The following is a 14,766-nucleotide window of genomic DNA, read 5'->3' on the forward strand; positions in this document are numbered from 1 at the left end:
ACCGTTCTTTCGGGCACCGGGAACCTACCGGAATGGGCCGCCACAGGAAGGGTCCAATAACAAGTTATGTGAATACCACAATGCCTTCGGTCACCTTACAAAATATTGCGGACATCTCAAGCACCAACTGGAGTTGTTGGTGCGCCAGGGATATCTCGACCAGTTCATTGACAGAGGAAATGAGGGCCAGAGGCGGACTGATCAGAGGGATCAGCGGGATCAGAGGGATCAGAGGGATCAGCGAGATCAGAGGGATCAAAGAAATAACCGGGATCAGCGACAAGAGCAGGGGAACAACAGAGATCGCAGGCCTGATGACAACCGGGATAATCGCAGAGAAGGGGCAGAGAGGCAAGCCCCTCCTCCACCATATAGAAGAGAAGTGCACATGATTTGCGGAGAGAATGGGACGCCCACATCAAATCGGGCTAAAAAGCAAGTCATCAGAGCAGTAAAAACAGGGTATTATCCTAAAAGGGTCATGGAAATTACGGGTGCGGCAGAGGAGCCGGCGATTACTTTTGGAGTAGAGGATATACGTACATTAATGTATCCGCATGATGATGCGCTGGTCATCACGGCGGACATAGCAGGCTGCATGGTTCACCGTGTCTTCGTCGATTCTGGGAGCGCCGTGAATATTTTATATAAGGAATGCCTCCAAAACATGGGAATAGAAGTGCACATTGAGCCCACAAATGCTCCTTTGTTTGGGTTCGGGGGAGAGATGGTTATGCCATTAGGGTATGTGGAACTGCCGTTGATCCTCGGCAGTGCAGCCAATATCAGCAGAGCAAGGATGGTACGATTTTTAGTTGTGGACATGCCCAAACCTGCATACAATATCATACTCGGACGACCTGCCTTGACGGCGTTCAGGGCCGTGATCTCTATGTTCCATTTGAAAATGAAATTCCCAGTCGAGGGGGGAAGAGTAGGAGAAGTTTGTGGGGATCAAACAGCGTCGAAAGCATGTCACGTACAAATGCTTGCACACTCATCGGGCCAGAAGAGGGAAAGAATGACAGAAGGATCAGATACACGGAAGAGGGGAAAAGTGGGTGAGGTGCACGCCTTAGCAGAGGAACGCCAAGAGTTGGCGGATTTATTAAAAGACAGAGATAGCACAGAAAAAACCGCGCTGGTGTCCACCAGTGATGTCTGCAACATGATAGAATTGTTTCCAGGGAGAGAGGGTTTCCAGACAAAAATTGGGTCTGCTTTGAGTGATCAGGTCAGAGAGGAACTCATTGGTTGTCTTCGGAGAAATGCAGATGTGTTTGCATTCAGTACCACCGACTTAAAGGGAATTGACAGAAGGTTGGCAGAGCATTGCCTCAACGTGGACCCTAAGGTGAAGCCGGTAAAGCAGAGAACAAGGAACTTTGGGGCAGAGAAGGACGCGGAAATAAGGGAACAGGTCTACGGATTGTTGGAAGCAGGGCACATTGTGGAAGTGCAATACCCGGAGTGGATTTCAAACGCGGTGATGGTACCCAAGAAAACAAACACCTGGAGGATGTGTGTGGATTTCAGAGATCTAAATGCTGCTTGCCCAAAGGACCATTATCCTCTGCCGAGGATCGATCAGCTGGTAGATACCACTTCAGGGTGTGCTTTACTGTCCATGATGGATGCATACCAGGGATATCATCAAGTCAGGATGAACAAGGGAGACATCGCTAAAACAGCATTTGCCGTTTGTTGCGGGGTGTATGGATGGAGAAGTATGCCCTTTGGCTTAAAAAATACGGGAGCCACATATCAGCGGATGATGGAGAAAATTTTCAAAGAGCAATTGGCAAAGAACATTTCGGTATACGTGGATGATATGCTTGTGCGGAGTGTCAGGGCAGAGGATCATGTTTCTGATCTGGAAGAAATCTTCACGGTGGTCAGAGATCATCGGCTTATGCTGAACCCAGCGAAATGCACCTTTGGGGTCACAACAGGGAAGTTTTTGGGATATAAGGTCACGCCTGCGGGAATTGAGGTTAATGCAGAAAAGGTCAAAGCCATTATGGACATGACGCCGCCCAGAGGAATCAAAGAAGTGCAGACTCTGAATGGGCGCATCACTGCTCTGAGCAGATTCATATCACGCTCGGCAGAGCGCAGGATGCCATTTTTCAAAGTATTAAGGAAGGGAACTAAGTTTTTGTGGATAGAGGAATGCAGACCGGCGTTTGAGGATCTTAAAGTCTATCTAGCCAAGTTACCGACTCTGACCAAGCCGGTGCCGGGTGAGACCTTGTATCTGTATATAGCGGTGGGAGAAGATGCGATTAGCTCTGTGCTTATCAGAGAAGAGGGAAGCCACCAGAAGCCTATCTATTTCGTTAGCAGAATCATACAAGGGCCTGAGCAAAATTACACAGAGATTGAGAAGGCTGCTCTGGCAGTCATGGTCACGGCCAGAAAATTGAGGCCCTATTTCCTCTCACACCGAGTGATAGTACGCACATCTCTTCCCTTCAAACAAGTTTTGGGGCGCCCGGATTTGTCGGGAAGAATGGTTAAATGGGCTGTGGAATTAGGGGAGTATGACGTAGAGTATGAACCGAGAACAGCGATCAAAGCGCAAGCATTGGCAGACTTCATACAAGAAACAACTCGTCGTCCTGTACCAGAGTTTTGGGTGGCCTTTGTGGACGGATCCGTGACGAAAGAGGGATGTGGGATCGGGGTTTATATCACTTCACCGGGTTATGGGACATACCAGTTCGCCATCAAATTCACTTGTCGGTTGTCCAACAATGAAGCGGAATATAAGGCCGTGGTCAGAGGGGCTCACATCTTGTCCGAGCTCAAAGCCGAGTGTGTCATCATAAAGACAGATTCCCAGTTGGTTGCCCAACAGTTTTCAGGGACTTACAGTATCAAGGATCAGAGGATGAGGGCATACCATTCAAAAATCAGTGAAATGAAAGAAAAGTTCATGGAATTCAGGATCGAGCAAATTGCCAGAGAGGAAAATACGAAAGCGGACTTATTGGCGCACATGGCTAGTGTGGTGGAGCAAACTTGGAATGATGAAATTATTTTACTCTGTGATACCAGAGAGATGGAGACTTCACAGGTTTTCTCGGTAGAGATCAGGGACGATTGGCGGGCTCCGATTATACACTTTCTGAAGACAGGGGAACGGCTAAGCAGAGAATCCAATCAGAGGGCTCGCTATGAGAATTACTGCTTAATCAACGATCAACTCTTCAAACGATCTTTTACTCAGCCTTTACTAAAATGCTTATCTCCAGAAGAGGCTAATTTTGCTCTGAAAGAAATTCATGCAGGTTGTTGTGGTGGGCATACGGGATTTTGGGATCTTGTACGCAAAATTATCCGGGCCGGGTTCTATTGGCCTCACATCAACAAGGAAGCCAGAGAGTTCGTCCGCAAGTGCGAAGCTTGCCAGAGACATGCCGGGCGAATCAACGTACCAGGGGAGCCTATGGGTGTCATGTACGCGGCATGTCCGTTTGACAAATGGGGCATTGATATAGTCGGAAAGTTGCCTACAGCACCGGGAGGAAAATGCTTTCTTATCGTGGCAGTAGATTATTTTTCTAAATGGGTTGAGGCTGAGGCTGTGGGCAAGATAGATGAAGTGACAGTGGAACGTTTCATTTGGAGGAACATCTGTTGCAGATTCGGTGTACCGAGAATCATTGTGTCTGACAATGGGACTCAGTTTACAGGGCAGAGGATAGCATATTTCTATGATCGAATGGACATCACTCGGCGCTTCGTCTCAGTGGCTCATCCACAAGCAAATGGCCAAGTAGAGTTAGCCAACAGAACAATCTGTGAAGGGATTAAAAAGAGGCTGAACCAGAGTCGAGGGAAATGGGTGGAGGAGTTGGACACCGTTCTCTGGGCCTACCGAACTAGCCCAAAGACGGCCACAGGCGAGGCACCTTTCACGCTGGTCTATGGATCCAATGCAGTGATACCAGCGGAGGCTAGACTGGAATCATACCGTATCATCACTTATGAAACAGAGCATAACGCTGACCTTCGAAGAACTGAGCTCGACCTTGTGGAAGCACAGCGGGAAGAAGCGCAAATCAGAGCAGCAAAATATAAAAGTGTCATCAAAGCAGGGTACGACAAAAGGGTCAGAGCAAGGAAGCTGGTCAAGGGTGATCTAGTATTGAAAAGAGCAGACGCATTAAAGGCAGTGGGCAAGTTTGAAGCAAATTGGGAAGAACCATTCATCATTACAGAGGTCTTAGGTGGCGGAGCGTACACATTGTCGGATTCAGACGGCAGAGCTCTCCCCAGGCCATGGAATATAAACACACTCAAAAAGTTCTATGTATAACTGCTACTTAGCAGGAGTAATCACTTGTAGACCGGATACTCTTTTTCCCCACAGGGGTTTTAACGAGGTCCGGGGCCATGATATCAATAAAACAGATATGTGGTTCTAGGGAATTCCCTGGTGTTGTGTTTGTTTATTTCAGTTATTGCTTTCTTACTTTACATATGCTATTTAACATGTTCATGCAGAGCATTGCACATGTCACCAGAGGGGGGAGTAGGGTGTATACCCGTAATCCCCAATTTTCAAATTCAAAATACAAACTGCTTCTTAGCAGGATAAGGGAGAAACAAATACAAAAACTGCTTCTTAGCAGGTCAAAGGGAAAGCAAAACATCAGGAGCTGGCGACTTCGCCCCCATGTGCCAACACTTCAAGCTTTTCTCCTCCGTTGGGAGATATTCACGCCAGATCTACCTCAGATCCACTCCGGATCTACCCCACACCTGCAGAATACCAAGAAAAGCAACAAGTCAAAATGCCAGAGGAAAAGAATACGGAGGAAAAGACCAATCAATGTCCAGATCTCGGGAAACCGGTAATAATGCTCTCAAATACGGGAAGTCCCCTCCTCACAATCACAAAGCTAGAGACCTACACTGGAAGCACAGAGGGAAAGGCAAAGCCTTCAAGGATATGAATGTTCTGAGGGGAACTTCCCTTATTTGAGTGCTTTACAACCAAGATGGGAAAAGATACGGGAAAGGAGAGACAAGGGATGGCAGATCTAGGGTCTGAGAGGAAGTCGGAAAAGGGCAACGAGGGAGCTTCCTGTAAGAATCTTGGAGATAAAACCCTCAGGCGGGGGGGAGTCCTGTTTTTTCAGTCACCAACGGGCGCCGGCGTACTTTCGCAAAAGGACTCACTCCCCCGACTGAGGGCGTTACGACCAGGATAAGAAGGCAGCTTAAACCAAAAGGACGGGAGATCTAGGGTTTGAAGAAGAAAACAATTTGAGGCGGCGGAAAAAAGATGAAGGGTTCTAAGCTAGGTCATGAAGTGTGGAGGGTATATATAGAGGCAGTGTTGGGCTTAAGGGAAGGGCTAAAAGATAATGGGCCCACGTGAATAATTGGGCCGGAGATGGAATAACAAGTAATTGGGCCAACATGTTCATAACAGAGTATTGCACATGTCACCAGAGGGGGGAGTAGGGTGTATACCCGTAGGTCCCAATTTTTAAATTCTAAAATTTCTTCTCAAGGAAAGCAGAGGAATCACGCTCCCGCAGCGCAGAGGAATCATGCTCCCGCAGCGCAGAGGAATCACGCTCCCGCAGCGCAGAGGAATCACGCTCCCGCAGCGCAGAGGAATCACGCTCCAGCAGTGCAGAGGGAGGGCTACTACTTAATCGTAAGCCGCGAAAGTTGGTCGTGCCATCCGGGCCTTCCATGCTCCGCGCAGAGGTTGCACATAATCGGAAGCCACAAAAGTTGGTTGTACCCCCCTGGGTCCTCCATGCTCCGTGCAGAGGTTGCACTTAACCATAAGCCACGGAAGTTGGTCGCACCCCCCGGGTTTTCCATGCTCCGTGCATGGGGTTACTATTTAATCGTAAGCCGCGAAAGTTGGTCGTGCCATCCGGGCCTTCCATGCTCCACGCAGAGGGTTACTATTTAATCGTAAGCCGCGAAAGTTAGTCGTGCCATCCGGGCCTTCCATGCTCCGCGCAGAGGGTTACTATTTAATCGTAAGCCGCGAAAGTTGGTCGTGTCATTCGGGCCTTCCATGCTCCGCGCAGAGGGTTACTATTTAATCGTAAGCCGCGAAAGTTGGTCGTGCCATCCGGGCCTTCCATGCTCCGCGCAGAGGGTTACTATTTAATCGTAAGCCGCGAAAGTTGGTCGTGCCGTCCGGGCCTTCCATGCTCCGCGCAGAGGGTTACTATTTAATCGTAAGCCGCGAAAGTTGGTCGTGCCATCCGGGCCTTCCATGCTCCGCGCAGAGGGTTACTATTTAATCGTAAGCTGCGAAAGTTGGTTGCACCCCCCGGGTCCTCCATGCTCCGCGCAGAGTGTTACTATTTAATCGTAAGCCGCGAAAGTTGGTTGCACCCCCCGGGTCCTCCATGCTCCGCGCAGAGTGCTCAAGCTGGGATGGGAAGCAGCTCGGATGGGAAGCAGCTTAGGGGGGAAGCAGCAAAGGAACGCTTGGATGAAAAGTAATCACAAAATCATTAACAGAGAGATCAACCAAATCCTCATAGGAGGAGGCGGTGAAATCCCTATCAGAAAAATTAACCAAATCCTCGTAAGAGGAGGCGGTGGGATCCCTATCATAGAGGTCAACCAAATCCTCGTAAGAGGAGGCGGTGAAGTCTTTTCCAGAAAAATCATCAAAATCCTCGCCAGAGGAACCCTCCAAACTATTGCCAGAAGAGTCAACCGAAGCCCTCGCCAGAGGAACCAGCAGAGCCCCCAAAGCAGAAAGTAAAGAAACCTCAGAGGAAAGGATCAGAGAAACATCAATAACAAACACAACGGGTCAAATCAAACCAACAGAGGAGAGGCGGGAATATAAATTCAAACATCAACAAACAGCAAAGGTAACATAAGAAACAAAGATAAAAGAAGTACAAACGGGAAAGAAATTTTATTAAAAACATGCCCCAGAGGTAGAGCTGTACACCAAAAATCAGGGGTAAGTATTCAGTCTGTACAAAATAAAGAGTTACAGAAATTGTTATCAAATTAGGCAGGAGGGATGGAGGCATCTTCAGGGGAAGTAGAGGAAGTAGGAGCAGAAGCAGAGGAATCCAATAGAGGGACATCACTCGTGGGGATCCGACTAGCAGACGCCCCCTCTGTAAACACAGGCAGCATGCCGATCTCTTTCACCTTGGGAAGACGAGCTCCCAAATCCAACAGCTTCATAGCTTCCTGCACATATAAATTCTCATCTCTATACAGATCAAACAGCTGGTCCACCGCGGCCGAGGAGGAGGCAGGGTCGGAGAAAGCTGAAGGCGCTAAGTCAGAGGGCAGGGGAGGCTCCATGCTGAACTGAGAAAATGTCCGGGTGCCCTTGCCAGTGGGATCCCGCAGCCGGTTCACAAAGCGTACCAGGGAAGCAGAGAAAGCAGGCATATACATGGGAGCAGAGGGCAATGAGTCAAATCCAATCCCAAGAGTAAAATAGGGAATGGCCTTCTCCAGCACTGGATACCACCACTCTGGTTTCCCTGGAGAATTTGCAGGGATCCCCATCAGTTCATTTATCTCCTCATCCTTGAGGTTATCCATCAGGGCTCGAAAATTCAAGGAAGCGAGTTGCTCCGGGGTGGCTCTCGCCGTCTCCAGTGCCTTTGTAGCAGTACGCTCTATCACGTAAGCAAAAAGGGGCCCAAAATCCTCCAGGTATTCGGGAGTCTTTTTGAAAGCCCCCAGAGTGCCCTCTAGCATCACTCCCAGGAAGTGTTGACCCTGCGGAGATAGGAAATACTCCAGGCGTTGATCTCGTACCCCCAGGATGTAAGCGCGGTTTTGAGCCTCTACAAGTGTCTTCTTCCAGCCACGCCTGGTTTCCCTGTAGGCTTTTTCGTACCCCGCCTTGAACCTGGAAAGGCTCTCATGGCTTTCCTTGGTCGTCCTGGTCAATTCAGAAACCAGGGAGGACTTCTCCACATCTGCTTGGGCCAGCTGAGCCTTCAACTCAGCAATCTCTGCTTCAGCCTTACTCAGACGTTCCACCACCCCAGCGACATCATCATCACGCTTGGCAATGTCCGCCTGCTCCTTCTCACTTTCTTTCTCTGACATTTCATAGTCATGGATGCACTTAACAGCTCCCCACAGCCGCGACTCCACCTGCAAAAGGGATTCCGACAGAACAATAAAGAGGTTAGTAACTTAAACTTTTTACAACCAAAGTATAAGATGCAGGGTACCTGAAGAGCTAACTGGCATAGCTGAGTAGCCAAAGCTGCTCGGGACAGCTGCTCCACTTTCTCCTGGTCCTTTGAGTGGACACGAGCTATCAAAGCATCGATCAGCCCCTGCCCTGACAAACTCGAAATCAGCCCAGGAACGATATCCTCTGATTCATCAGCAGGGGGCACAACAGCTTTGCTTTTACCCTTCCCCCCGACAGAAGGGAGGACCTTAGAAGCACCAGCAGACTTCTTCGCTGGCCCCTTACCCTTCTCCACTGCAGAGGAGAGGACCTTCGAGTCACCAGCAGACCTCTTCGCTGGCTCTGAAGACTTGCCGCCCTTCTTCAGGGCCTCCTGCTTCTCCTTTTCACCCACAGAGATCAGAGAACCCCTTTTCCTCTTCTTCGAGAGCTCAGTAAGGGTGACACCGGGAACCGAGTTGGGCGAAGGGATCTCATCAGTAATATCCACGATCTGGATATCCTCTTCACAGGTACCAGAAGCATCGCCAATGCTGGGACGTTTGCCCCTATGAACAAGGGCGCCTGCATCAACCTCTTCTGCATCAAATGCACGAGAGGCTTCAACATTTCCCTCTGGGATCTCTACCACGGGAGGAACGAGGACCAGCGTGGTCCCAGTTGGTTGTTCTGAGGAGGATGGCCCGGAAGCAGAACTCCCCGAACCATGCCCTCCACTGGGAGCAGGAGAAGTAATGTCAGGCAATTTGGCCCCGCACTTGTTTCTCCAAGACATATCTGCAAATTAAAATGTTACACCATTAGCATCAGGGTAACAAAAGCTAATGTATTTCTTTGATTTATATCTTTTACCTATTGATTTCTTTGGATATAGGGGAAATAGGCCATGGTGGGCCAGAGCCGAATTGTTCTCAGCAAGATATTTACAGTCTAAGGGTTGGACTTTATTAATAGCGTTAAGGTGGGCTATAATCCCCAAGTCAAAGGTGGAGGGGACACCGGGAGAAGCTGGTTTATAGGTGGTGCGAGGGCTATGCCATTCCAGCTCCGAAACAAGATATTGGCGCCAGGAACCCGAAAGAGTACGCACATAACAATATTGGAACAAGAAATCTTTGTCATGAGAGTTTAGGGAGGAAAGAAAGGTGGTGGGATACTTCTTCAGGTTAGCAAAACTATACAAAGGGCTGTTCTGCATACGGAGCGATTGAGTCTGGAAGAATAACTTGGCAGTATCTGCGACACCATGTTCTCGACATAGAATATGGAAAGCGTACAATCGTCGAATGGCAGAGGGGGTGATCTGGTAAAAGGGGATATGGTAGTAATTACAAATTTCGGCCAAGAAAGGAGGAGGAGGAAGTCTTAGACCAGCATCTATCTAGGCTTTCCAGATAACCACCGTTTTATGGTTGCGGAGATTTTCTGGAGGGGTGGAATCTTTGGAGAAGGCAATGAATTGTAAACCCTCGGGGCTACGACACCTGCGTCGCATTCTTTCCATCTCCGCAACACTAAGGCGGGATGGAGGAATACGCTTGAGGGGTTGGGGTGTCTTTTTACCCCTTCTCTTAGGCGGGGAAGAACTGGGGATAGCCTGAGAGTCATAAGAGGCAGAAGGGGAAGGGAAGTTCTCGAGGTCCTGGAGTTGGGGGGAGGAAGATGAAGAGGCTCGGGGAGAAGGGGAAGGCGACTGCGAGGACTGAGGAGCGGAAGTGGAGGCCATTGTCGAAGTACCTAAAATCTAGGGTTTCTAGCACGCTCAATCAGAGCACCAACGAATTTCAAAGCTACTAACACCAAACACAAAAATTGCGGGAGAAGAGGATGCGCGAGTTACCTAGGCCGGAGAAAGATTGATAGTAAAACCTGGAGCGGAAGGGTCGCAGGAAAACACGCCGGAACAGGGATAGAATCGCCGGAAAATGCAGAAAAAGTAGTTCGAAAAAATTGGAGAAGAAGAATAGTGAAAAAAGGGAAGTTCGAATCGATTAAGTAAAAATGTACGCGGGAACTACGAGCACGCGGGATGAGTGACGCGTGGCATACGGGAAATAATCAACGGATGAGAATTTCTACGGAGAGACGAAAGGACGCAAAGGTTAAAAAGTAACCTCGGGGTACGGGGAAAGCACTGTATATCGGGCAGGCATTTAATGCAGATGACGTCACCCACGCGAGCGAATCCTCTGGCTAGTTGCACTATTCCAGAGTGAACTAGCCAGACCAAGGGGGTGGGAGTAACAAAAACACCAGAGAAGCAACTTACAGGGCTTACCTCTGTCTTCATATAATATTAGAAGCACTTATATCTTCATGATTTGCAGGGATGAAGGAATACAGCATAGTGTTGGTCTTCACAATACCCCACCGGTTGAACGCGAAGAATACCCGGTTCAACCAGACTAGAGGGGGGAGTGGTTGATGAGGAGTGATATGTGCAGAGTAGAGAAAGGATACAAATCAGAGGAATCATATTGGTCAGAAGAATCATTCTTACCAGAGGGATTTCATCCATCAGACACAACTCATCCACCAGAGGAATGGCTCTTGCCAGAGGAATCGCGTTCGTCAGAAAAGTCATCTTTGACAGAGAGATCATCATCGCCAGAGAAGTCACACTCGTCAGAGAAGGCATCTTCGACAGAAAGATCATCATCGTCAGAGAAGTCATCCACGCCAGAGAGATCACCTCCATCAGTGGGATCGCCAGAAACGCGGGAGACTTCCCGCGTAAAGGCAAAATTACTGTTCTACCCTTCGACCACGCAAGGAGCATGCGTGGGAACTGATTTTACCTTTTTACCCTCAATTGTAATCTATAAATAGACCTCAGCTCGTGTATTACAATTACGCTATCATACATTTTTTAATACAACAGACATTTTTCTCTCTCGTGTTAAGTTCTCCGATCAGCTACTTTACTCTTTCCGATCATCTCTACTAGGTATAGTTTACATTTTTCGTCTCATAGTTTAGGTGTTGGTTTCGTTAATGTCGCAGCCCGATTCCCGACACTAGAGATAGTGGGGTACGAGTATCGATACGACTATTTTTAAAAGAATAAATGATAAGAAGAATAGGTCAAACATCAAGCGGAAGCTCGCATTAAAGCATGCTAAGGAAAATCATCATAAATGACCCCAAGGGTAAAATCGTCAACGTCGTTATAACTTTTTAATTATCAGGAATTTCAAGATCAAAAACAAAACGGGTATCGCTCATTTTTCGTAAGGAATCATAATATGCAGAGTATCGCAGCAAAAGGCGAATCGATTATATGTATGAAGACATATAACCGTGAGTACATTGCTTAACTTCAAAAGAAAATCCAAGTATATCAATTATCAAGACTTTATCGTCAAAATGGAAATACGATAAAGTAAATACATCCTCTAACAATTCCCCGCCAGCACCAGACCAATCTCGCTCCTCGCTTAGCCTGCACATTTAGAAATACATGCAGGGCGTGAGTACATAATACTCAGTGGGCAAACGCCGAAAAAACAAGAAAGGTGCTCTTAGAGCTATAGGTTTGAAACTTGCCATATCTCAGCAATACACAGAAATAAAGTTAGCGTAAATGAATCTGTGCATGTAGTTTTCATAATCATGATATCATAAAGAAACGATAGCGCTATCAAAGTACTCATCATGCATGTACCACATCTACAACTCATCATCATCAAAGGTACTGAGAAGTAGGCCTCCCTCTCAAGTACCGTGACCGGCCGATTCGCTCAACGGCTCACAGTCACCTCAGTGTACACTAGCCCTGGCAGGATAGCTATCAACCGCCTAGGACCCGATCGTCTCATCTCAACAGTAGAGGGTAACATACAAGCTCAACCTCAAAAATTGGCAAGTCAAACAGTTCTCAAATATCATTTATCTCGAAACATTTGTTAAACTCATAACATCATTAAACAATTTTAGAAAGCTCGAATGATATACGTATACTCAAAATATTGCCCACCTGAAGACCTTACTCAAAAACTCCCGTCAAAGCGGAGTTACTTACTTCCCTGCTCTGCTCGTGTCTTCAGGGATCATCGTCATCATCGAAGGTTCATGTCATAAAATGAATCTCGATTAGAACTCAACGACAAAAACTCATGCCTTAACTCATGCTCTATCTTATATTCTATCTCTTAATCGACTCTACATAAACTTCTTCAATCATTTCAAAACCTTAAGTCCAAGGATAGGTTTCAAGAAAATCATGGTTCTAAGTCTCGATTTATCTCTCATATAAGACTCGTCTAATCTCATTAAAACACTTAGGCAACACAAACACATAAGGCACATAAGAAAATACAATCAAACATCAACAAATCATGTTCTGTTTTCCCACTGACTCAACTTCAAAATTTAACACGTTCTGACTCCGACCTCTCCTGGACTCCAGACTCATACCAAAAGAAAGGTATTTGAGTCTAGTTTCATTAAAAAAAACGTAGAGTCAGAAACTCCAAGTGGTTTGGGCGATATGGCGTTTTTACCACGGTCTACCATATTCGCAGTTTTGAGCAATCGGAAACATTGATTTTTGAAAAATAGTAAACGTTGTCAAACGGAGCTCACATTTGGTGGATATCTAGTCCATACAGTCAGGTTGATACCATAAAAATATTGAAAGCTAGATCACACAGGAAGCTACTGAAATGAATGACTTTATCCCCTGTTCTCTGAAATTCCCGGTAGAAATGTGAAGATTTGGTTCTGCATTTTATAAAAATAGTAAATCAAGTCCAAATGACTTGAAATTTTACCGGTATGCTCAAGACTCATCTCGGGACATGTTATACAATTTTCAAAGCCATTAGACATCGAAAACCCGTCGATCACGGTAGGTCAGTAGCCTACGAAAAATTACCAAAAATTCATCTCAAACTCTTAAATGCTCAATTCAACATTCCTTCAAAGAAAACCAATCAAAGCTCATTTTAAACACATATAACACTCAAAAACATTCAAAAACATTAAAATACTCATCATACTCAATCTCAAATCTCCTCTTACATCATAAACTCAAATCTCAAGGAAAACGTTTCTACAAACGCATCAATTTAATCCTCTTCTCAATCTCATGCTCAAAAACACTCAATCATTCATTATTGACTTCATACATCATATAACTCATTTTACACAAATAAATCCCCTTTTATCATGCCAACTAAACTCTAATAAAAACTCATATATCCATATAAACTCTTCATAAATCATGACAACTTTCACATAATGGTCATAAGCAAAATAGACCTCATGTTATCAATCGTCGACTTCTCAAGATATGAAAACTCAAAAATTCTCATAAACTAACTCAAGTCAAAATTTTACTTTGCTTAGGAAAGACTTAATCAAACATATTAAAACACTAACATCATGTTCAATTACCTATATTTTAAGCCAAAACACTTAATAGACATATAGACAAGAAAGTCCCAATTTTTATTAAACTAAACTCTTTGAAATTTTATAAACTCACATGGATCTTTAATCTCATCATATATCTATCAATTTTAGTCATTTAAACTCACATATACTCCATCAATTTATAAATTAGAGCATAGATACACATAGCCCTAATTTTAGTAAACTAACTCATATCAAAATCATCATTTGACATCATATACTCAATTTACTCCATCAATCATCATCATATACATCTCATGGACTCATATTCATCATCAATTCATCACTTAAACCATCAACTCAAGAGTTCCCAATTTTGGGTAAACTAAACTTTATCAAAGTTTGAATCTCAAAGCATAGCTTTTCAAAACACACATCAATCATCATTGAACATCACATAGATCATCTTTCTCACCCCAATTCAAGGAAAGAAGAAGAAAAATTTTTGAAAGGTAGAACACCCATATTTTCGAAAATTTTGAAGAAAATGAAGGGGGTGATTTTCTTGCTTCAAACTCTCAAGAATACTCATGTACAAACTCATACAAGTCTAATCTATGAATATGGAGATCACTTACCCAAGTTTACACCAAATATCAAATTTTCTCTCACTAACTTCAAGATTGAATCTCCATGGATCTTCTTGAATCTAAGGAGATGGAAGGTGTTTAAGGTGGATTTAGAGGGTGATTTGAGTTTTGGTATGAATTTGTGAAGCTCCGAAGGTGCATCAATGGAGGAAAATGGTGGAAAGTAGAGAGATGAAGGGGAGAGAGGTGGTGGTCGAAAGTTAGGGGAGAAGGAGAGAGAGGAATTTGCAAGATATGAAATGATCTTGGTAATCTTATAAAAGATTTGTGAATCTTTAAAGAGGATTTGATAATCTTATAGAATATTTGGCATTAATGCCTTGATCTCTCTCTCTCTAAATCTCTACACTCTCTCTAATCTCTACTCTCTAAATCTCTACTCTCTCAATCTCTACACTTAGTAAATTTTAGTAATTAGTCTCATACTTGGGAAATTAAAAATAAATCATGTGAGAAGGGTGATTAAATAATAATCACAAAAACTATGGAAATATTACTCATTAATAAAGTACCATAGTATAATTATTCATGTGACCAAAATAAAATAATTATAGCACTAATATTAGTGCACTCACTCAATTATAA

At 45.2% G+C, this 14,766-nt stretch overlaps 1 long non-coding RNA gene across 1 annotated transcript; it reads right to left on the bottom strand.

Moving 5' to 3' along the window:
* Window positions 1–11,377: 11,377 nt before the first annotated feature.
* Window positions 11,378–14,440, bottom strand: LOC130989029 (uncharacterized). Its single transcript, XR_009090409.1, has 3 exons — window positions 14,170–14,440; window positions 12,153–12,216; window positions 11,378–11,618 (listed from the first exon to the last, which is right to left on the bottom strand). It is a non-coding gene; the product is annotated as an uncharacterized LOC130989029 (long non-coding RNA).
* Between the last annotated feature and the right edge of the window lie 326 nt (window positions 14,441–14,766).

Source organism: Salvia miltiorrhiza, chromosome 6, assembly GCF_028751815.1.
Source record: "Salvia miltiorrhiza cultivar Shanhuang (shh) chromosome 6, IMPLAD_Smil_shh, whole genome shotgun sequence".
Taxonomy (NCBI): domain Eukaryota; kingdom Viridiplantae; phylum Streptophyta; class Magnoliopsida; order Lamiales; family Lamiaceae; genus Salvia; species Salvia miltiorrhiza.